The following is a 24,399-nucleotide window of genomic DNA, read 5'->3' on the forward strand; positions in this document are numbered from 1 at the left end:
CTCTGGCGCGTCCGGGGGTTTCCCAAAAGCCAACTCTGCAGGAGTTCTCAGCTCTCTCCCTAACATGAGCAGGGCAGGCGTACATTGGGTGGAGTCCTGCACTGCCGACCTGTAGGCCATGAGGGTAAGGGGAAGATGGTAATCCCAGTCCCGTTGGTGTTCTGAGGTAAGGATGGCTAGCTGCTGGGCCAGCGTCCTGTTAAACCTTTCCACCAGCCCATCGCTTTGGGGGTGAAGTGGGGTGGTGCGGGTTTTCTTAGTCCCAAGGCGTTCACACATGGCAGCAAATACCTTGGACTCAAAGTTACGCCCCTGGTCACTGTGGAGGGTCTCTGCTGTTCCAAAGCGGCTGAACATCCCCTCCACTAATACATCAGCGACCTTCTCAGCCACCTGATCTGGGATGGCGTATGCTTCCGGCCACTTGGTAAAATAGTCCATGGCCACAAGAACATAGCGGTTTCCTCTGTCTGTGCGAGGAAATGGGCCCATGACGTCCACAGCTACTCGCTCCATTGGGGCTCCTGCTGGTTGCTGCTGAAGCTGAGCCCGGGACTGGTCTTGTGGCCCTTTGTGTGAGGAACATGCATCACAGCTGCGGCAAAAGTCCTCCACATCCCTCCGCTGTTGACCCCAGTAATAGCCCTGGCGGAGGCGGCGAAGAGTCTTGGAGACCCCAAAGTGGCCAGAGCCAGTGCTCCCATGGCAGGCTCCCAGCACAGCTGACCTCAGCGACCTTGGCACCACAACCTGCCACCTCTCCTCCCCCGTGGCAGGATCCTTCCAGGCACGCTCCAACACCCCCTCCTTCAGCCTGAGAGCTGCAAACTTGGCCCACAGCCCCCTGGTACAGATGGAAAACCCAGTGACCTCATCCCAAAGGGGTTGCTCCCCCTTCTCCAGCCACTGCAGGACCGGCAGCAGGTCTGTGTCTTGTTCCTGCCGTGCCCTCCACTCCGCTGCATCCACCACCAGAAGAACCCTGCAGGCGAGCTGTGCTGCTCCGTCTATTGTCGTGAGTTCCCGCTCTATTTCCTCTCGCTTCTCACAGTAACGGCAGCCAGCTGCAGCACATGGGCGGCGAGAGAGGGCGTCTGCGTTAGAATGGTGCGTCCCTGCTCTGTGCTCCACGGTGAAATTGAAGGCTTGGAGCTCCTCCAGCCAGCGAGCCACCTGTCCCTCTGGCTCCCTGAAAGACATCAGCCACTGAAGGGCAGCATGATCAGTTCTGACAACAAATGCTGTGCCGCACAGGTAGTATTTAAAGTGTCTCACCCCCGCCACCACAGCCAACAGCTCTCGTCGTGTGACACAGTAGCGCCGCTCGCTCCTGTTCAGGACCCGGCTGAAGTACGCCACCACCTTCTCCCCTTCCGGTCCAACCTGCGACAACACCGCTCCCAGCCCCACATTACTTGCGTCAGTGTCCAGGACAAAAGGCAGGGCGGGGTCAGGGGGGGCAAGGACTGGGGACTCTGTCAGCGATCTGCGGAGGGTGTCGAACGCCTGCTGACAGTCCTGGGTCCAGATGAAGTCACGGTCCTTCTGCAGCAGGTGGAAGAGTGGTGCGGCTATGGAAGAAAAGCCCTTCACAAACCTCCTGTAATAAGACGCCAGTCCTAGGAAGCTTTTGAGCTGTTTCTGGTCTGCTGGTGTGGGCCACTCGGTAATGGTGTGAATTTTTTCCTCCAAAGTGCTGATGCCCTCACGACCCAGCTTGTGGCCCAGAAACTCCACCTCCCTCCTCATGAAGTGGCACTTGTCGGGATGCAGCTTCAGGCCTGCAGCCGCCACCCTCTCCAACACTTGTCTCAGGGCATCCAGGGCAGCATCAAAGGAGCTCCCGTGCACTAGAAGATCATCCAGGTAAACCAGACACCGTTGCCGTGGGACGCCAGCCAGCACACTGTCCATGAGCCTCTCGAAGGTCGCAGGAGCATTGCAAAGGCCAAAACTCAGGACTTTGAACTGCCATAGTCCCCTGTTAGTGCAGAAGGCTGTCTTCGGTCTGGATTCCGGGGACAGTGGCACCTGCCAGTAGCCACTCCGCAGGTCCAGGGTGGAAAACCAGGAGGACCCGGCTACTAAGTCGAGGGACTCATCAATCCTGGGAAGGGGGTAAGAGTCTTTCTTCGTCACTTTGTTGAGTGGTCTGTAGTCCACACAGAAACGCATCCTAGGACTTTTTTTCTTAGGCACCATCACCACCGCGGAGGCCCACGGGCTATCAGATGGTTCTATGATGCCCGCCTTCATCATTTCACACAGCTCCCTGTCTGCAGCCTCCTGATGAGCCAGGGGCAGGCGGCGGGGGCGCACTTTAATAGGCTGGGCATCCCCGGTCTCAATGACGTGCTCTACCAAGTGTGTCAAGCCAACATCACTTTCTTTCAGGGCAAAAATGTCACTAAACTCTTTTAGTACCTGCCATAGACTCTCTTGCTGCTGTGGAGTCAGCCCCTCACAGTTCTTTGACCAGATACTCCTCACTGTTGAGAGCCTCTCCTCCTCCTCCTCCTCCGCTCGCTGTTCTGCTGGCGGGTCTGCAGGGGTCTCTGCGGTGGAGGTGGACGCCGCGGCAGATGCTGTGCAGACCGGGGGAGGAATAAGCGGCACCTTCTTCCCATCAGGGAGTACGAGGAGGCCTTTGCCTAAGTCCAGTACACCACCAATGGCTCGTAAAAAATCCAGCCCAAGGATGCAGGCGTCCTGCACGTCAGCCACCCAGGCAGCATAAGACACACCGAGGTCCCCCACCTTGAACTGGAACACTCCCTTCCCTCTCATTGGGGCCAGATCACCGGTCACAGTCTTAAGTTGCACGTTAGTCGGTTGTACAGCAGCTCCGGTTGGGACAATATCGGGTCGGACCAGCGTTGCATTGGATCCCGTGTCCAGCAGGGCCGTACAGGACACCCCCGCAATCGTCACTGGAACATGGCAAAAGCCGCCAACCTGGGTCCAGCCCACAGTGATGGCCGCACCGGGTGGAGGTGGCGGTGGTGTGGGGATGTCGTTCTCCCAGGCCCGTGTACTCCCGCCTACACGGGCCCGTGGGCGTTTCCCTGAACCGCTGCAAGCTTGGGGCACTGCCTGATGAGGTGTCCGACTTGTCCACATCCCCAGCAGCTCTGAGGTCGGCGGTGTGGGCCAGCCCGAGGGGAAGGCGACTGCAGCGAAGCTGTCTGCACCAAACTGCACAGGCCCGCTGGCGTCTCCATCTGTTCCACAGGTGCTGACACAGCCCTCACCACGTGTGCGTCGTCAGCGCCCCCAGAGGATCCTGCAAGCATCTCCCTCTCCAACGCTAGCTCCAGGGCTGCACTGAGTGTGGCCGGCCGAGCAAGCTGAGTTTGCATGCGGAGCTCTTTAGGGCTCAGGGCCTGCAGGAACTGGTCCCGAGCTAACTCCGCCTGCACTGATGGTGGCATGCTGTCATACGCCCTCCGGCAAAGGCACTCGACTTCATGGGCCAAAATGCGGAGGGGCTCACCTGGCAATCTGCGTCTGTTGTGGAACTCCGACCTCAGCAGCACTGGTTGGTTATACTGCCCGAAGCGCCTCTGAAGTGCTCCGACCAGAGCATTATAATCTCCCCTCTGCTCCTCGGTCAGCAGCAGCAGGCATGCAGCTGCATCCTCACACAGGCACAAAGCCAATTGGAGAGCTTTATGTTCCTCAGACCAGCCAGCTGCAACAGCTAACAGCTCGAACTGTGCGATAAACACTTCCCATGGCGTCTTGCCGCTGAACTTAGGCGTTTTTATATTCGCTGCAGCTTGCTGGGCGCCGCCATGTTTGTTTACATCACGTGACGGCGCGCCAAGCGAGGTCGACTCCTTCCCGCCGGAATCGCGGCCGCTGTGCGAACAGTTCCCGAGCCTAGTCAAACCTGGAGAAAATCCAGCCTCGGCAGACAGCCGCAGTGCCGTTTCCCTCACTCCATGGGCGGGCGAGCGCGGACGAACCTCCCTCTCCTCCGTCTCCTTCTTAATCCTGCCTGGCAACATCCTCGTCTCGTAACGGCAAGCGTCGCCGGCAACAGGGTCTCGGGCGTTCTGGGGTTCTTTTTTCTTTCTTCACTTCTGACACCAATGTAACGTTCACAAGAACCAGACGGTTGGGGTCTCAGTTTGTCCGTTTATTCGGCACATAAGCCAGCGGGTTGTTAACTCAGGGGGAAGCGCTCTCGAACTACACCTCTCTTCAGCCTGGCACACACACAGAACAACCAGGTCCCCCCACCCCTTCCTGTACACCACCCTCACTACTTCCTGCAGCCCAACCAAACATGAATCTTAAAGGAACAACAACAGTGTGCAGAGAAAACCAACATGTCACTGTCCAGTAACACTTAACCATCGTTACAATATATATATATATATATATATATATATATATATATATATATATATATATATATATATATATATATATATATATATATATATATATATATATATATATATATTAGGGGTGCAACGATATTCGTATCGATATTGAACCGTTCGATACAGTGCTTTCGGTTCGGTACGCATATGTATCGAACAATACAACATTTGTAATTTATTTTATCAACTTTCCTTCTGACGATGCTGTCTGTGTTGAGCGCTCAGTGAATCTGCGTTCGACTACTCCGCCTAGGCTGCACTGTCGAGCGCAGATCCACTGAGCGCTCAACACAGACAGCATAGTCAGAAGGAAGAGCGCAGGGCAAGCTAGCAAGACAGAAGTTAAGCTCTCCTTGCAAGATGGACCTCCCCCACTCTCATTCAGATCTGGCGTTTGGAATTATTTTGGTTTTCATGTGACGTATGACCCTGAAGGTAAGCGAGTCATGGACTAAAGTAAAACAGTATGTTGGATGTGCCACGCAATGCTTAATTACATGGGTGGGAACTAGTGTGTTAGCGCAGTTAGCTCGTTAACGTGTTGGCCGTCTAGCCCCATGCACGGGGTGATCGGCGGTAGCTCGTTAACGGAGATTTGCCGTGTTGTGGCGTTAAGGTCATTTCAACGAGATTAACCTGAAAGCACTAGTGGGAACACAACGAATATGACTGCACATTTACACCGACATCATCCTAGTGCAAAGACAAAAACAACAAGCATGCTACTAACTTTAGCCGAGTCATTTAGACAGCTGTTAGCACATGATTCTCCTTATGCTGCTGAGAATATAGCCCAGAAGAAGCGGATAGTATAGCTTTTATTTTGGAAAGAGACATTTCTCTGTAATAAACTCTCTTTTCCAAAGATGAGTGATTCCTCAATCAGATACAGGGCTCGCAAAATCGCTAGCCCGACGTCCTGGGGCTAGCGATTTTTTCAGTCGGGCTACCAAAATCTATCTCTTCCCTGCCCGTCGGGCTATTGTAGGAAGGAAAAATATATGTCAATGCTTTTGCATTCTTTCAGAAATGTAGCTGGGTAATTATGTCATTGGCATCGGTGAGCCACTGTCAATATGTGACATATTGAAATCGCGTTTGAATTTGCGCTTGTTTTTTGCTTTCACTTTGCAATCGCGCGAACTGTGTATAGAGAGCGACAGCACTGATCTGTGAGTGATGATAATTTGTGCACCAATTCCTCTGACATCGTCTTATTAATCGTTAGCTTACTATGCAAACATGACAAGTGAAATCTCCCGCAGCAAGCTTAAACATGTGAGAGGCTGATCGCGCAGAGAATCGCTGAGCTTATGTGAGTCCGTGTGTAAAAGCAGCAGTATATATATTTTAGTTCTGCTGAGCCAAATAAGACAGGTCAGGGTGAAGAAGTGACAGCCAAAGAAAAGCTTACCACAAAACGGAGAAGTTATGACAAATGAGACTATAAGGCAAAAAGAAAGTGCAGCTTTATGGTTTCATGGACAAAAGAATTTCTGTTGCTGCAATATGACGAGCTAATTAACCAGGGCTGCACATAAGTGGTCCGCAGGTGCGCATTCGCTGTCAAAATAAAAAACACGCACAAGGGTTAGGGTTAAATTTAAAAACTGTACTTTTGAGTTAAAATATATATTTATAATTTTAATAAATGACAAATTAAAAAAGGCATGAACATTTTTTTTGTATCGAAAAAATATCGAACCGTGACACCAAAGTATCGAACCGAACCATGAATTTTGTGTATCGTTGCACCCCTAATATATATATATATATATATATATATATATATACATATATATATACATACATACATACACATATATATATATGTGTATGTATGTATGTACATACATACATACATATATGTGTGTGTGTGTGTGTGTGTATGTATATATATATATATATATATATATATATAAATTCACCACTGAAGTTGCAGCATTTTTACAAACCAGTTCTGGTTCATCTGTTTCATTCAACGATCTGCGTTCGCACTTCTCATTCTCCGTCGCCGCCATGCTTTTTCCGCCATGTACGTATGAAAACAAAAGGCACTGCGCATGTGCGTTTTACCCATATTCTATCGCGATATTTCATTTTCTTATCGTTGCCCAACATTATACCAGTATTACCGTGAACGGTATGATATGGCCCAGCCCTAATACCAGCAATATACCACTGACTAGGTCACTGTTGTGTCTTCTGTTTCGCTCATTTGCTTCCCAAGCTCTGCCATCGTGGGCCGCAGCTGATGACAGTTGTCCCTATTCAATGAGCAGAGGATACAGCAAGCAGAAAACTGCTTTATGTACCACTTTGCTGAGCAGGCTGAGAGACAACATGGAGAGGCAGTTAATATATTATATAAGGCAACAATAATTTTTAACATAGGGTATTTGGCATGTCTTTCATCTGCAGATGAACACCACAGATGTGGCACTGTTTAGCATGCATGTATCTCCTGTCCAGCGCACATGCACGCACACAGCCCACCAACACCACCGCTGCAAATCCCAATGCTAAACGCTGCAATGTATCAGAAACAGCCGATGGGTCTTGGTAATAGCTGGAAGCAAACAGACAAAGTGCCTCATCCAAAACAAGCATTGAATTGTTATGCTTTACAAAGCTGTTCTATTATATTCACTCAATGTTTTTTGCATTCTTGACATTTTCACTGTTGAAAAACATCTCTGTTGTAACGAGAGGGATCTTTGTGCAAGGAAGATTAAAACAAAAAAAATCCTCACTGGTTTGCCAGCCTGCATAATTATCCTTAAAGTGAGAGTCGCACATCTGTTACTGCATCACTACCCCTTCCATTTCCCTTGCCTTTTGTTCTTCATACCAACCCTTCTAGAGCTCTTCCATTAGATAATGCCATTATCACAACAAAACTCATGGCAATTAAATGCAGATTATGCTGTAATTCAGAGCCTGGTGCATTAGTCTGTTCTCCATCATGGAGCTATCTAATACTCTTCTAATGCATTGTGGTAGTAATGTCCTACTCTAATCCTTGGTAATGCTCAGTGCTGCACCTCCCCATGGATTAACCAAACCCTCTCAGTTTTAAAAGCATTCTGATCCGTAACCAAAGTGGCGTGAACCTCTGGAAGGTACACCTTTTATTAAGTTGAATCCATGTCACTGAGAAAATCTGTATTATTCTAATGTGAGTTATTCACCAAGTTGCAGTTCAAAGGAGGTGCGTTCAGGTCAGCTAGAGTTGAAACAGTTCATTGCTGTTGCTCGGTGTCATTATGAGCGGCTGTGGTTGAACAGCATGACATAAAAACCAAGTCTATTTAGCAACCTGTTGTTATTAATACAACAAAACTTGTGCTGAGTTGAAACCTGCTGTGGTCTTTAACCGTCCACAGTTTCAATTGAAAGAAAATTAGAAGGTCAGACAGTCTGATGATGTCAAAAGTATGTACGTGTTACTCTTTATGTCCTAATAATATTTTATTAATCTGAGCCTGCATTAATTTGAGAGATGACACATCTTATTGTCTTTAAGGACAAAATTAAGACCACACCTATCTGAATTTATTGCTGAGATGAATATTTTGAGCAGTAGAGCAACTTTAATGCTTCACTTAATGGTGATAAGAGAGGACCGCAACTAAATCTAATCCAAAATTCAAATATAAACGTATTTATGAGAACACTCTTCATCAATCTATACTCTCTATCAACCTAAACTAACACAATTAAAACTAATTTGCCAAATGATCTTCCAGCGAAGAGGAAATCACGAATACTACAATTATCTTAGCGTCTGTGAAATTTGTCCTACATTTTGTAAATTAGAGTCTCTTAAAATCTGTTTTAGTTAACAATTTGTGTGTGTGTGTGTGTGTGTGTGTGTGTGTGTGTGTGTGTGTGTGTGTGTGTGTGTGTGTGTGTGTGTGTGTGTGTGTTTCTTCCATAGTAGCACTTCACATCAAGTTTTAATATTTCATGTTTGGAAATAGTGAAACGAAAGGGAAGGCATACTTTGCGTCATCTTTTTTTAAAAAGTCTAGATTAGAGAAATTGTTCGGAATGACATCACAGAATGTTTGCAAGGAAACATCAAAAGCCATAATGACGATGGTTAAGAGCCACTTAGCCAGAACCATTAGCAAAAGCCTTGTGATGATCGTTGTGCTCGACTCACAAAGCTATGTGGATGAAGCGTATTAACGCAATGACCGGAAGTCTACCAGTTGTTAATAAAAGCTTAACAGCCATTAGTGACTGCAATGTAACATCCTCATGGTCCAGTAGCACACTGGACTTACTAGGTATAGTTCCAGTATGAGGTCATGATACAAGTTTACACTGCATTTCACTAAAGTACAGTGAAGGAACAAATGATTTTTCTGATCTACATATGCATATGTAATTGGATTATTATATATCACTGCGTCAAGTAAACTCACTTAAAATGCAATGCCTCTTTAGGTGGAACAAGTGAAACTGAAAGTATGCTGGCCTGGATGAAGCCATTCCAGGCAAGCTTGTAATGCATATCTTTTCATACCACAGTTATGTCCATTTGCTCATGTATTTCCCTATGGACAGTTAGAGGAGTTTACACCCAATGGAAACGTGCACTCATGCACTCCTCCAAAATCCCAACTGCAGGGTTGAGTTTCGCTTCAGCTCTTTGTACATTATAACTTCGCCCTTCTCTGCAGATGGCTGACGGACCATCAACAGCACAAGCGAGACCAGTTGTACCGCACAGTTTGCACACTGCTTCCACTGACAACAGACGCTCTCTGCAGGTAGACGGGCCACCCAAGGACTGCCAGCGAACTGTGACCACACCCTAACTGCTGAACCATAATTTCACCACAAGTAGGATAGAATGAGCACGACTGTCTTTGCTGGTTCATTTAAGAATCTCATCTCTGTGAAGACATAATACAGGCATACACCGTTTATTCAAATATCCTGTTGCATGATGACTTTTTAATAACAGCCCTTCCTTTATTTATTTCTGTTGCATCCTTTAATATTGCAACAGAAAACAATTTTTTCTTCTGGGTGTTTCCAAGTTGCTTCAATTTTTGACTTTCATCAAAACTTGTAAGGATGATTTTAACTTCGAAGGATAAGTATATAATGTCTCAGCTTTACGTTTAGTGACCCATACGAGTAAAATAAAAAGCCAGAATAGTAGAAAAATCAAAAATAACAAATGATACAATATGTGACATGTAAGAATAAATTATGGAGGAACAATAAAACAGCTACAGACCAAGCAACGTGCTCTTGAAGTGGATTAAGTTGAAAGCCATCACTCACCACATTCAGGAAGCAGATGCTGGCATACAGGCCTACATGACTCTTAACTTAAACCCAAACTGAATGTGCGTGCAAATAATTTCAGGCATCTGGTGATGACTGAGAAGATAGTGCCCAACAAAATTTGTCATCATTGGGATTATTCAGTATTCTGTAATCCATGGGTGAATTCAGTGCAAAGGATTGCAGCGATCTGGTGGTTTTGCTATGTTGTGCAGGGGAAGGGTAGTCGAAAAGCATGGAATCCTGCTAAATCAAGGAAAATAAATGACACAGTCATAATGTCTCATTCACAATCTCCCCCAGGATATGCCAAAGGAAGCTGTTGTTTAAAATCTGTCTGTGCGACTGATTTATTAAGCCTCCATCCTGCTTGCGGTTACTCACTGTTGCATAAGGCTCTGGAGATGTGAGTTTATTTTTTTTTTTCACCAACTCAGTAAATAACAATAAAGCAAAGATGCAAAACCTGGCAGAAAAAAATAACAGAGTGACTGACAAGCCCACAAACTGTGCTGCAAAATGCATTACAGCTCCGTGTCTCTGCTGCCATCGAGATCAAACTCCGAAGACAAAAGAAGGCGGGAAGATTATAGACTCACAGTCCTAAAATCAAATGTTTCTCCATCATAGTGAGAGGAAAAATGTGAGAGGCTTTACCCACATTGACTCCTTATATTTACACACTGGACTTTCCATATACACACACACCACACCCATTACAAGAAAACAGGAAATCGCTGTTTGTGATTGAATATGTGATATTTTTACAAATGAGCCAGACCTGAAGGCATTCCTTTCTCAGTTGGTCATATTGGAATAATCAATTACCTTTCACAATTTTTCTTATTTATTTTCAAAAGAAAGAGCATTTTCTATTTCAATTTCTTCATTCCCTTATGTCAAACTATGCTTTTGAAGCTGATGGAACGAATTCTATCGGTTAAACTGTAAATTCTTCCCAACTTGCAGTTATAGATCGGCAAAGAAATTAAAACCAGCCCTGATCAATAACCCCTAAGAGTGCCTGGACCTTAGATGTTGACCCCCGAAGATCAGTAGCCTTTGATGTAAAGCAACACACTAAAACTGAGGGTTTTATTTAACTGCAGAAGCCAACTGTGCTAAATGGCAAGGCAGATGATTCAGCTTAAAGTACTGCAGCCTGCAGAGGCCTACTTTGTGTACAGACAGATGTGGGATTTGTGACTTGTTGATATTACAGCATTGATTCAGAAGGACCGAGGAGGACTGTTCCCTGCTGCTCACATCCAGCCTAAAAGTTAATCCCAGTAAGCAGGCACACTTCCTACGAGCAAATGACAGAGCAACAGGTGGTCTCATTCACAAATATAAACGGTCTGTCTGAGTGTTTCATTCAAGTAAAAGCTACAGTTAAGCTCCCATTAAGCACCTATGATACAATTATACCCCTCAGAACTGTCGACCATCTGAAAGTGGCTTTAATCATCTAAATGGACCATTACTTAAGCCATCAGAGGTCTGTTTAATAGGTCAAACTACCGCATAGTGTTGCACTCTCAAAGTATGGATGGATACACTGGATTCGTGCACATTTACTGTTTACATCACTGATGACGAAGGCAGCGAGAGCAACATGCTACAGTGAACACAATACCAGCATCAGTAAATGAAGTCCTTCCAGGAAAGCAAAAAGGGAGTCGTAGTCCTTATTTGTAATGTATAATGGAGTGTAGCTTTCATTGCATGATCTCATAAAGTTCAGAGGACGGTAAGTGCAGAAATATTCTCAGTGTCTTCTATGGTGGATTGCTTCATGCACGATTGCAAAGCAGAGAGTTAAAAATAACACAATTCTGTATTAATTATGGGAACCCTTGTGTTTTTCTTATAATAAACTGAGTCACATGTTTAACGGCTGTTTTTGCAGCTGTCACAAGTTGCACATTACCAAAGACAAGTCTCATAAAACTAGCAATAAATATCAATTATATCCAGCCAAATGAGGGACTCACTCTACAGCTGAGATTCTGAGACTTTGGCTCACCATGCGGTATCTGCATGCTCTCAACTTGAGTCCATTTACGACTGAGCTGCCAAACGCTTCCTCTTGTACGAGATCGAGGTGCCCGAGCAAACAGAGCAGACGCAGTAACACAAAGGTGCTGGCAGTCCATTCTTTTACCTAACTCTACATGGGCATACAAACAAATGTACTCATGTACAGAGCTCAACATGGCAGGGCTCAAAAACACTAGTGGCCTCGACCCTCAGAAAAAAAAAAAAAAAAATCACTAAAATCAAACACCCACCCACAATAGATTGCACAAATACATTTACCCACACTTTTTAACCACACTTTAATCAATTATACTCATGGCTAACATTGCCTCCACCAGGCACTGAGCAGCCACCCAAGTGCCCGGAAGACATAACCACACCAACCACCAAAATGCTCAACAATCAATAAACATTCAAGAGATCTCATGCAAGTTTATGCTTCCTAATGTGAAAACATTTTTAAGTGCAGAGTACTGAATAAAGTGCAACTGTGCCCAGAAAAGTGTTGGCTATTACCTAAAATAAAATACAATTTACTGCTTTAGTTGCTGAACCAATAACAAAACACCTCATCATTACAACGACATTTTCTGTTACGGATTACAGACATAGCACAATCACAGAACTGACATCACTGATGATCAAAGCTTAGTTAGTGTTACGTTCCCCTGAGGGGTCTAGGCGGTGAGGGGGGAGTAACAAAAAGTGACCGGGTTAGAAAAAGGAGTCAAGGAGGCAAAAGGGTTAAATCAAAGAGTTTTATTAAAGTAGCTCAACTAAAAAAGACGGACAAGCCGCTATCACCATTTAAGAAAACAAACAAAACTCAGGCGTGGTCAATAAAGTAAAACGTAAGCCAAAAAGAAAGAGAGCAGCTCACTAGCTGCAAACCACAATAACACAGCTCACTAGCTGTAACCACTCACAAACACACTCATGGCACTCTGGCCCAGAGCTCACCTTTCCCTGGGCTTAAATACTTTTAATTACTGATGTGAGTCAGCTGTGTAACAGGGAAAGGTGGCACCTCAGGCAGAAGAGGTGGTGGGACACGCCCACACAGGCACCTTCAGGAGGAGGCCCTGCTAGGGCCGTAACAGTTAGTATTAGAGGTTGACAGTTAGGGCTAATGGCAGAAAGGTACCTATTCAAATCCAGGATCTGACTCAACATGCAAGAGCACATAACCAGAAAGTCAGCAAAGCTCTGCTATGCCTCGCAGCCATAGCTTCATTCCCAGGTGAACTCTCTCATGACGTAAGCGTGACAGCAGGAACATGGACGTCATCCCACCTGCAATTGCTCAGTCGGTCCCCTTCCTGCCCTCAAATCCCCTTATCAAACTGTGGGACAGATTTGGGCTACATAATGGGCACCAGCATGCAATCAGGAACTGAACAGGGGCCTATTATCTCATGATATGCAGGTGTCAGAGGATGCATTTCTCTCTGTTTAGGAGCTATCCTGTCCAGAAATGATGAGCATTGTTGCAGCAACGTGTACACAAAAATCTCCATGAAAGCCAGGAAGGGAACCTAATCCACTTCAGAGTTGTGAAACACTGCCGCAAGGGAACAACAATCATCAAAACGGTATTTAAAACACTGACATTTTTGACTGAACATCAATGTTGACTTTAAAAGCAATATTTATAATAAATCCGTATTGTAAGCACTGGGATTAACATATTCCAACACAGTCCCTACAGGATGACAAATCTGACAAACATTACCTTATTCAGCACCAAACACATTAGAACTATGCAGCACAACACAGCATTTCCCCCAAATGCATAATGGGAATTAAGGTGATAAATAATGATGGATTAGTCTAATCTTAATGCAGCTGCTCTGAATTGATTGTGAAAAAAAAAAAAAAAAAAAACAGGAAGCGAGGTGAGAGGCTTTCAGGGAAATCTAAATTACCCAAACATTCACAAGCCAGCAGCTCCACTTGACCATTTAGAGCATCACTAAAACTGTATTCAATTCTGTCTTAAAGACAAATATATAGTGTGTATATCTGAAGCGCCCTTTATTCACATTTAAGCTTCTCCAATACACTTGCTAAGGTTTTTCAACACTGAATTCGACTTATCCCATTATTCAAAACATTTCTAATAGACAGGCGGGCATTTGACTAAAAGGTTTACATGACCGCAGACTTTAATCAAGATCCTCTGGGTTTCTCACAATTTGATAAGATGCTGTAAATGTGATTTATTGATTTATAAGCTTCTGACACAATGAGCACAGTGTAAAATGCTATTAACTTTGTGCACATTGTGACTTTTTCTCTTTGGCGCAGGTATTGGGTTAAGTGTCCATTTCATGGGTAAATTACAGTTTTTGGAGCACTACACCAGAGCAAATTTTCCCTTGGTTTAATACCCCTCTCCATAGGCTCACGGTAGGCAAATACCTCTTGAAACTGACACAATCAAACCATAAATTAAGCATTAGACATCTGGGACAGGTTCCAGCCTCTCTGTAGCCCTGAATTGGAGGTGCAGTTAAGAAGACAGATGATGGACTTAGGTACATAGCGTTAACTTTAATTTAACACCTTATTTTTACTGCCTGCTGCTCCTGTTTGTCCAGCACATTGCCTGTGATTCCAGCAAAGGCTGGAATGACTGCAGGGAGCAAGACCAAAAAGTGTGGCTTTTACATATTTTCTTGGGAGTTACATGCATCTGAGTGTTTTCATCGCTTTTTATTTTTCATATGCCACTAGCTGCAACCAGTGCAATGATGTCATGCCCAGGAGTGTATTTTCTCGTGTTTGACATGAGTGATTGCATCTGTTGACTTTCTTCCAAAATGAGGGTTAATTCGGTACCTCATTGACTCCAGTCTAATTTCAATTGAAGCAACGGAGCAGACAACTTAAATCACCGTGACATGATCTTACAAGAAAAGGTTTTCAGCCTTTTACACATGAGTCGAGCATGACTCCTCCTGGGTAATTACTGGAATTTCTTATCATGGCAACTGTCAAAAAAGAAATATCACTCCCTGCATCCCTCGACATGCACCAGGTTAAATTATACAGATATCATTCCTTATGTTGGACCTCTTGGCCTCATCAGTATTGGTGAAGGGATTTTACTGGTTGATACCAAGTGGCAACTGCTGAAAAATAAACTTAACAAGGAGATGTGCAAAAAAACTGCAAGAGCTCACTCGATGCTGGCTCCACAAGCAAGTCGATCCTCATAGATCCCCATGTTAACATGTCCAACCTTACAGGGTCAAAAAGCATGTTTGCATCAAAATGGTTTTGGTCTCTGTGGATTTTTCCCCCCTTCATAAGAACTCTGTGGAAGGTTTGATTGTTTAACTCAATTTGTGTACTGTTGGTGCTCCAAGCTTTCATCCAAACATAGGTCGAAAAAGCTAACCTGCACTGAGTTGCATTAAGTCTTTTAAATACAGTCTACGGTTGATATTGCGCTTGTTTTATCGAGATACATGCTTCCTATTCGCAAGTGGCTCTGGTCAAAAGCCAGATCTGCAGCTAATAGTGTAGATTTAAGATCTGGAACTTTTAACAGAATGCATTTTGTCTACTTTTGTATATTTTTACATTTTTGATTAATCTAAGTATAGACACCACACAAAACAATAAAACATATTTCATATGATTCACGTCTTTGCTCTGCATCCAGCAAATTAAGACTACATCTGCTACAGCTTAGCAGATGTAGTCTTTCATTTGTTGAAGCTTACCAATTTACTGCACTGTCTCCCTCCTTTCTAGTTATTTTTAACCATAATTGATCGACTAGTGTGGCTCAGTCTTACACAGGTTTAAGTACTCGCTTGTAGGTTCTTATAGCATATAATGATTCTTATGCATATAATGATTCTCATGCATATAATGATTCTTATGCATAAGTTTAATACGGAAGATCTGTAATCAGTCATCTGCCTGCTTGGCTGTTCACTGCATCACTACCACTTTCCCACGCTGTCTGTTTCAACACTGACATCGTTACTGTAGTCCAATCATCTGCTCGCCCGCTCTCTTTGAGCCAATCAGCCTCCACTCTGCATTCATTCTGTGCTCTCCATCATTCTCCCTTTCAAAATCTCATTCCTGCAACACACCACCTTGCCATCTCCACCTCACCAAGGCACCTAGAGCTCCATCCAAGCCTCACTCTTCATGTTCACCACCACCAACATCTAGATTCCAGGGAGACCTGTCCTAAATCCTATCACAGCTGGAAGTTCGTTCTGCCATGACGGGTCATTGACGTTTAATTGCCTCATAATTAACAGATTAATTTCTCAGTCTCACGTTCAGTTCTTCCAAATGATCTCTCCTTATTGAACTGTTTGTGAATTCTCTAACAGATAGAAATAATCAACAACTTGAAACTATTCAAAATAGTAAATCTCCTGTAATGAAGGAACATTTGTGCTTGTGTTTGTTTTATTTTGAGCAAACACGCAGAAACTGAAAAAGAAAAAAGAAAAAAAAAAACACACTGCCACAATGACCCAAGTTTGCATAAGAACAATATCCTGAGTGAAATCATTAGGTTGATAACATCTGCACAACATGTGTGCATTCCTAGTTAAAGCCCTTATGTAATCCAAAAAGATATCAAAAGAACAAGCATCCTATAAACAGATCCAATGCTTTGCATAGCACTGTATATCTTCAGGGGACCAAGGAACAACTCTAAATATAGCCAAACCTGAACTCTGCCCTTTCCCTCTGCATCTCATAGACAGATGCACACACACACACACACATATGCCACGCTGCCTCTGCTCTGCTCTGCTCTGCTCAAAGGATCTCTGAATCTTGTATTTTTCTCTATCTCTAACTCTGGGCCAAAATAGTATCAAGGTTGCAGTTAGGACATCCTATTCCTGACAGCACAAACGTGCAGTGTATCAAACAAACACCCTTCAATAACCAGAAACTGAATATTTCCCCTGTTTGCCAGGAGGAGATAAAAGAAATGGATATGCGAGAGTGCGTTTGTGCTGAAAGAAATGAAGAAAGGCAGTGTCCTTAAAGGAGAAACCCCAGGGCCTGGGTCAGGACACAGGGTGAAATATAGGGCAGCTTTGTGACAGAGGGCAAACAGAGAAACCAGCAAACGGGTAGAAAGACGAGAGACGACGAGAGAAAGCTGGCGGTGTTTTGCTACAGATAATTCATCAAAGCTGTAAGCAATTGATCTGCCTCTTTGTTCTAAGTATACCGCTGCTTTAGAGGACAGGAAAAAATCAGAGAGATGAAGGTGCAAACAAAGGCACGACCACTATGGCAGCGGAGATAAAGCAACAGATGTTGCAGAGTGGTCTGTGTGTCCAAAGCCCTGACTGAAACTGATGCTACATAAGAAACTCGACACCACGAGGGTTTCGTGGCTCATCATCATCAGGACCAAAATGATCTTCAGATCTTTAATGGTTAGAATTAGAAAATAATGCCCGCGCTCTGTGTTTTTCTTTCTGTCTTGCTCCATATTTATTAGCTTTTTTTTTAGATTAAAAAAAAAAAAAGGTGCTTGGGGAAAACTGGAGGAGAAAACTGCAATAACTACTAATTTTGTCATTAAAATTATTAATTTATTTTTCCATGCCCACAATCTGAAGAGGCACTTACCAGGAGGTCCATGGATTAGTATTTCAAGGGACACTCAGTGAGGATTTTAAACCCTTGGTAATTTCTACTCATTGCTTTTACAAGACTAAATTATTATAATTGCATTGCATTTAAGAGACCAAGCTGAGCACAGTGCTCGCAAAAAAATAAGCTGTTTCACTTCTGCATATTAAATAAATGACTGGTGTGGATTTTTAGAGATTATATTATATTTGTAATATCTTGTGCCTCTGGCTTCACTATTATACAGCAGACATCCCTGTTTTTAAAATCATTTAGCTGCAAAGAGCATTACTCACCTAGGCATGCATTAGTGTTCAGACCACCTGAGGTTAAGATTGTAATAAACTCTCATACCATTCATGAAAAAAGATGGAGTTTATTACAGGCCCCCCTGGAGAAGTAAAAGCACGAGCCAATGCATTCCTCTCACTACGAAGCCCTAATCTGCCACTCAACAGAAATGGCACCCTTAAATGCTGGCTTCCTGCTCTTAATGCCTGTGCTTTTATGTCCATGTTGGACAATTTGCCATCATTAGCCAACACTTGCAGTATATAATCGAAAGTGTTGGCTACCCAGCAATATATAATGAATCCGAGAGAAGGGTTTAAATAAGTTATCTGCACACACTCTGCCTTTTCTTTTGAACACTGACACTAATACTGATGCTGGAATCTCTGTACTAAATGATATAGGAGCAGAAAACAACTAAGAAATGTGCTGTTTGAGCAGCTGAGCATAAGAATACATGCACCAAGCATCCTGAAAGGAGCCCGTGGACTTTCCACGGACTGTCAACACCTTATTAGGATGACGCTGGGTGTGGACAAGGATATTCTAAATAAACAGTGAGCAGCCCAAGACTAACAAAGTGACTGCACATCAACGCAGTTACAGAAATGAAGACGTTTGCAAACTTTATGATCTTTCTTTATCTATCAAAGCGAGATCCAACACTTCACCATCAAAGAAGCAACAAGGCTGATTAACGTAATCCCTGCAATAAGTAATCTCATTTTATAAATGCACGTATGGCTGCGCGTTGTGCACTGCTTCCTCTTAGGAATGTGGGTTTCTCTGCAACAGGCATGTCAAACTCATTCTACACTGTGGGCCACATACACATACACATGACTTTAAAACAATGAAAATACAGTGAAAAAAATCAAAGTCTATCCCCCTCCTTTATATTTTCCAAAGGTGTCCAGTGGGCCAGACTGGAGTCCTCTGCTGGCCAATTCTGGCCCCAGGGCCATATGTTTAACACCCCTGCTCTACAACAGCACACCAGAGGGTGATTCCCGTAGTGCAATACCGAGCCTGGCTTAAAATTTAATTGTATAATAAAAAAAAAAAAAAGCCGACCTCACAGGTCATCTTCAAGAAACCATTATGTGAGAACATATCCATCAGCTGCCTCAGCACTCCAGAAATCATCTGCATTACGACCAGTGTGGGAAGATGAAAACAAGACAGCCATCACTACATCACAGGAATACCCTGCGTGAATAACAAGGAGACCTCCTGGTTTTCAGTTAATCTTTCTTTTTCGCTCTGCCTTCTACTCAACCGACGTTTTAGTTGTTGCTCAGCTGTAGCTTCAAACAGCCCTGTTTATATTAAAGCCAGTACAGACAGGAAGTTTACGCGTATTATTCAATTGATTTTGCATTTGCTGCCATTTTACACAAAGGCCAGGAAAGAACATCAATTTTTGAGCACATGTTTTTGAGATCTGAGTAACAATTTCCTGCTTCATATCTGTCAAAGCGGACAAAACCAAGCATTAGCAGCACTAGATGGACTCAAAAGCTTGTTATTAATAAAAATCTAAAATAGGATCGATACTGTGAGACTGTTATGGCTTTGTGTTTCGGCTTACACTGGCAGGGAGTAATGGCCTTATAATTCCATCGACACCTTCCTTTGAAATCTCCACTAGAGGCAGAACTTTGAAATGGCACTGTTTGATTTCATAAAGTGTCACACAGGTGCCCTTGAAGAAAGCACCTGTTCCCCAAATACTTTGGAGGATTTTTCTACAGCTCAGTATAACTAAGCAAAATAGCAAACCATCAGATTAAACCTTGGCAAATCAAGAGGTGAAAATAATAAATCCTGAAAATAATCCTCCAAAAAAACCTCAAGTTTCAAGATTTCCAGAGACAGTGTGAGGTTAACAAGGTCTGAACAGTAAATGAGCTGAGTGACACGAGTACGAACGGCCTGACTGCATTACAGCGTCGTCTAAATAGTGATTTGAGCTGCGCTGCTGCACAACGACAGCAGGCCAGGAGCTTGAAATAAGACTCCGCAGGAAAAGTAGCCAGAAGACGACAGACAGATTGTTCACAATGCAGATACCATCTAGAAAGGTGGTTACTGATAGGCTTAACTTTCCTTCAGTATTTTATTTCAAGTGTCACATTGAGAGATCTGATTTTTCTTCTTTACACATGTGACCACAGACATTCGTGTTCAGAATAAACTGTGTTGTTTTGTATGAAGTCAAACATGTTAATAGCTTCCCTTGAGTATTATTTCCACACGCTGAAGTTTAACATGTGGCATCATTAGGACGAATTAACAAACAGACACTCACTGGATAGTTCGCACTCTGCAACTGTAGTAGTCGTCGACCCCTTTCTGAACTCAGAGGTGCTTTAATTCTTCATGGCACAGATTCAACAAGGTGCTGGAAAACATTCTTCATATATTTTGGCCCATACTCACATGATTACATCACAAAGCCGCTGCAAATTTGCCAGCTGCACATCCATGATGGCAACTTGCCACATGCCAAGGGTGCTCTGATGTTCTGAGATGTTCTGAGTGACGACTACGGAGGATCGTTTGTTGTGCTCAAAGCAACTGATCAGACTAGGCAACGTTTTTCCAAACTTCTATTGCTCAATTTTGGTGAATTTCCTCAGTTTCCTGTTGTTAGCTGATGGGAGTGGCACCTGCTGTGTTTGTCTACAGCTGTACCAAAACTACTAGATTCAACATGCTGTACATTCAGAGATACTCTTCTGCATACCTTGATTGTAAAGAGTGATTATGTGAGTTACTATCGCTGTCCGTTCAGCAGTCTGGGCATTTTTCTTTGACTTCAGATATCAACAAGGAATTTGCACCCAGAGATTTGACACTCAGTGGATGTTTTCTCTCTTTCAGACCATCTGGAGATGGTTGTGCAGGAAAATCTCAGCAGATCAGCAGTTTCTGACACCAATAAGCACAAAACATTCAAAGTCACTTAAATCACCCTTTTTCCCATTTTGATGCTCAATTTAAACTTCAGCAGATCATCCTGACCACAACTACACAGCTAGGTGCACTGAGTTGCTGCCATGCGATTGGTTGATTAGACGTTGGCTTTCAGAATCAGTTGAACGGGGCCCCAGTTTAGCTCAGTGGGTGAGTAGGCGACCATATGCCACATGACCAGAGTGCAGCAGCCTGGGTTTGAGACTGACCTGCTGCCATTTGCTGTGTGTCTTCCCCTTTTTCCTGCCTATCTTAACTGCTCCACTCTTGAAGAGGTACACCTTATAAACTGTCCAGTGAGTGTATACTAATAGTAAACCTGCCAATTATTTTTGTACCTAATAAATTTATCAATAAAAAGCACAATTCCAAAGCCCAAGCTGGGATGCTCATTAATCATTATTGTAAACGGCTTTTGCAGTAATCAAATTGATTCATGTATATTTGTCAGTGTTTAGTTCAGAGACACCAACTGACCAAACTGTTATGAGCTCTATCTTTTAATCTTAAAATGTTAAAAAAAAAAAAAAGGAATACATGCAAAAATAAACATATTCACTGAGCTTAAATATATGACGCAAAATCTCAACACATAAACTACACTTGATGATGTAATACAGTGGAGCCCGGCCTATTCTTAGCAAAGGGACATTTACTCAGTTGAAAATTAAATGTCACTCTTGTTATAGAAATGCCACTCTCCAGTTCATCATTTTGTCATCTTCAAGTAGTCAGCGAGAGGCTCGCTGCCCCTGCTGGAGGACTTGACCCCCATTTTACAGAAGCTTAAGTTTAATATTTGATGGCTAAGCAGATGTTAGAAAGTAGGGACCTTTCTCTCTTTGACTGGCTGCAGCGTAACCAATCACCTCCGTCTTGATGAGACGGACTCATAATTTATTTAAAAGGTCCACACTTGGATTTATGATAGAATAACAAAGGTGCGGCCAGTGTTGAGCGGGGAAGAGAAAAGCTGCAGCGCATCATTTGTGCTCGTGTTTCGTGAGTGTACGTGATGGCCTTCCACCCCTGAGTTTATCATCGCCTGCATCAGAAGCTGCGACAGTAACAATGAGGCAGGAGGAAAATGGCAACTTGCTGTGAAAGCAGAGGAGGGGGCTCGCGGACACGCTGACGATAATGTCAGGTTATGCAAAAACATGTTAGGCTATCAACACTCTGACACCTTAGAGTGACTCATTACCGAGCCTGTTCTCAAGTAGGAGCAAAGCTTGAGAACAGGCAACATCTCACTTGTGTGAGAGGCGATCACATAGAAGAGTGGGTGTGAGGTTGCTGGCAGCCGTGCCCACGGGTCAAACATGGTTTTCCATGTAGACACGGGCTAATACGCATGTTCCTATGCGCAAACGTTAACCAGACATACCATACACCCTTAACGGCACTATGAACCATCTACATTTATAAGTAAGATGAGCTGTGATTCACTTAAAACCCCTGTGTGTCTCATTCTCCCTGACACTCTCAGGAGAGTAGTCTATGAATCATTGAGATTAAACACTCGATGTGACAAAGTGTTTATCTTTAAGTTTCCCACTGAAAGAGCGTCTTCTGTCTCCGTGAACGACGCACATCCTGCAGTTAGTTCATGAATAGTTGGTGGTTTTGATGCAGTAATTTAGCAATGCAACAACAAAGGCTGCACAGACAAAAACTGCAACCAAGCAAATGCATCAGCAAAGCAACGCAGACAAAATCCACCTGCGCTGCATCTCGGTCGCAGACGCCGATTATAAATTAGCACCGTGCGATATCGAAAACAACATGTGATGTGTTGTTTTCATTTTTTGAACAAAAAAATCAATCTAAAAAAAGCTGATAAAGGCATCTACCTATATCTAGTCTAAAGCCTCTGTTTTATTTGAACCATCCTTTCTCGAATGCTAAGGTTTTACAATTGTTTCAACACAACAAACACTGGAGAAGAAGCCCTTCTGAGCCTCAGACTAGAAGACTGACATTATTACTCCCTTCTTCAGGAATGAGGCTATTTTCTCCTCCAACACCACTCTCTCTGTGGCAGTGGGGGGAGCGCAGTACGCAGAACGCCATTAAAACATGAAAGCTCATGGCACGACTGTAATGGAAACCCTTCCTCAGTGTTTTGTCTAATCTGGGCGGGAGAAGGCAGCAGAGATACACACACTCTGGTTAGTGATCTGTCAGTGGGAGAGCAAGGAGGGCCCACAGCCCCGGCCCTCTCACTGCTGCGAGGTGGCCTAAGTGTAAAAAGACAGAGTCTGACCTGCTAGGACGATTCGCTCACTTCTCCAACCAGATCTCGTTGGACATCATCTGTCCTGCTACCCGGGCAATTACAGCCAAACTAATGCTTTGGCAAGTCCACAGATTTTCCAAATTAGATGAGGAATTCAGAGACTATGTGCTTGCTAAAGCTAAAAACAGCAGTTAACAAGAAAACTGTCCACATTTTTCCCACTTTGCATCTCCTCCCTATCCCTGTCCACTCTCTTTCACTTTCTGTTTCCCTAACCTGCTTTACACGTCATTGTTTAGATTCTGTTTTAAGATAGCACATTTACTGCTCAGCACACTTTGTTTACTCCAATTTCCCTACTTCTGATTAGGGCTGCCACGATTAGTCGACTAGTCACGATTATGTCGACTATCAAAATCGTCGACGACTGATTTCATAGTCGACGCGTCGTTTGAAGCTTTGTAAGATCACAAAAGACGCAGGAATAAGTAGTAGGATTTAAGAGTGTAATAACGGACTGAAACAGAAGATGGCAGCACTGCATGTACAAGGATGCCAGCTGCCGTTAAACCCCGAAGAAGAAGCAGCTGTGTCCCAGAATTCATAGCGCAGCCCAGCTCAGTTTCCAACAATGGCGGCAGCTAGTTAGTTTTAATGTTACTCTTATTATTCGTTCTGGGTCACAAAATAAACGTTTAACATATTTCAGGCGAGAATGTAGCTGTGTAAACCTCAAATATCTGCTCAGTTTATCAAGACACCACATATTTTCAAAAGCGCTCCGACGTTGTCGGAGACGTCTGTTACCCACTAGCTCGATAGCTAGCCGGGGGCAAGGCTAACTGGAGCCGTGAGAACACCGGACTCCCGGCTAATAGTTTTCAAACCCACCGCCGTCTTTCTCTCTCAGGTTAAACATGACATATGAGTCACTTAGATAACTTAAAATGTTATTGTTTGGCTTTTTTTAGTATTTTATTTGTTCCTGAGTAAATCGGTTTGGCTGAGATTAAAGTTATAGTTTTTACACAGCTGAATAAACGTCAAGCAGACAGCTGATTATCAGAAGTGTGAGATGCTCGAGAATTTACTCCGGTGTCCTGTTATATTTTAGATAGCAAGGAGATTATTAAACTTCACTGAAACAATCTGCAAATTTCAATAAAATTTAATAAACTATCATCTTGTCTTTATTTTTAGTTAGCACATACCTGAAACACTTAAAGCTGTAAGCTAATGATAGTTATATAAGAGCAGATGCTGCTGGTGCAATAAGCTGTACGTTTTACGTCCAGTGGATGATGATCTGATTAGTTGACTAATCGCAAAAATAATCGGTGACTAGTCGACTATCAAAATAATCGTTTGTGGCAGCCCTACTTCTGATAAGCCTGTTTTTATAGGATGAAGTTTCATTTAACTTGATAATAATAAGTCTTTAAATGTCACACCAAACTTCAGTCATTACTTTGATTACTTTAAACTCGACGGATACACCTGGTGCCACAGGTATCAAAA

The 24,399-nt window shown here is 43.6% G+C and overlaps 1 protein-coding gene across 1 annotated transcript in view; it reads right to left on the reverse strand.

Moving 5' to 3' along the window:
• prkcaa (protein kinase C, alpha, a) overlaps positions 1-24,399 on the reverse strand; it is a 155,095-nt gene that overhangs the window by 127,997 nt on the left and 2,699 nt on the right. The window lies entirely within an intron of this gene.

The sequence above is a fragment of the Rhamphochromis sp. 'chilingali' genome (assembly GCF_963969265.1).
Source record: "Rhamphochromis sp. 'chilingali' genome assembly, chromosome: 4".
Classification (NCBI taxonomy): Eukaryota; Metazoa; Chordata; class Actinopteri; order Cichliformes; family Cichlidae; genus Rhamphochromis; species Rhamphochromis sp. 'chilingali'.